Source organism: Dipodomys ordii, unplaced genomic scaffold, assembly GCF_000151885.1.
Source record: "Dipodomys ordii isolate 6190 unplaced genomic scaffold, Dord_2.0 Scaffold35, whole genome shotgun sequence".
Lineage (NCBI taxonomy): Eukaryota > Metazoa > Chordata > Mammalia > Rodentia > Heteromyidae > Dipodomys > Dipodomys ordii.
The window spans coordinates 10,769,060-10,769,977 of record NW_012267251.1 but is presented as its reverse complement, the minus strand read 5'-3'; positions in this window follow the sequence as shown (position 1 = coordinate 10,769,977).

Here is a 918-nt window from a genome sequence, read left to right as displayed (position 1 = left end):
GCACAGTAGTATGCTCCTGTCATCCCTGTTATGACAAGAAACAGAAATAGGAGGATTGTGGTCCTGGCTGGTCTAGTTACAAAGCGAAATCCTGTCTCAAAAGTAACCAAAGCAGCTGAACGTTGGTAGCTCACAGCTCTAATCCTAGCTAGCCAGAAGGCTGAGATCTGAGGATCCCAGTAGGAAGGCAGCCTGGGCAGGAAAGTCCATGAGACTCTTATCTCCAATTAACTACCTAAAAAAAAAGAGACATAGCCCTATGGTTCAAAGTGGTAGAGCACTAGCCTTGAGCAAAAAAGCTCAGGGACATTGTCCAGGCCCTGAGTTTAAGCCCCAGGATTGACAAAAACAAAAACAAAAAAAGCAAGTTGGGCACCAGCAGCTTATGCTTGTAATTCCAGTCAGTTGGGAGGTCGAGAATGGAAGTTTGAAGTCAGCCTTCGTAGAAAAGTTCACAGAAATCCTTTCTCAATCCAATGATACACGCCTGACATCCCAGAATATGAGGGGGCTGAGACAGGGAGGGGTGTAGGACCAAGCCAGTTGAGGCAGAAAAGTCTGTAAGATTCCATCTCCAATGGTAGACGCCTGTGGTCCCAGCAAGGACCAGAAACAGGCAAATCACAGCTTAAGCATGCACCCATGCAGAAAGTCAGACTCTATCCTAAAAATATCCAGTGACTAACAGCTGGAGGCCTGGCTCAGCAATACAGCGCCAGCCTATCAAGTGTAAGACTCTGAGTTAACCCTCAGCACTACCAAAAGGCCAAAAAAAAAAGTACTAAGGATTCTGAGATCAGAACTTGTAAAAAATGCCCCTGCCGGGCGCTGGTGGCTCACGCCTGTAATCCTAGCTACTCAGGAGGCTGAGATCTGAGGATCGCGGTTCAAAGCCAGCCCGGGCAGGAGAGACCGTGA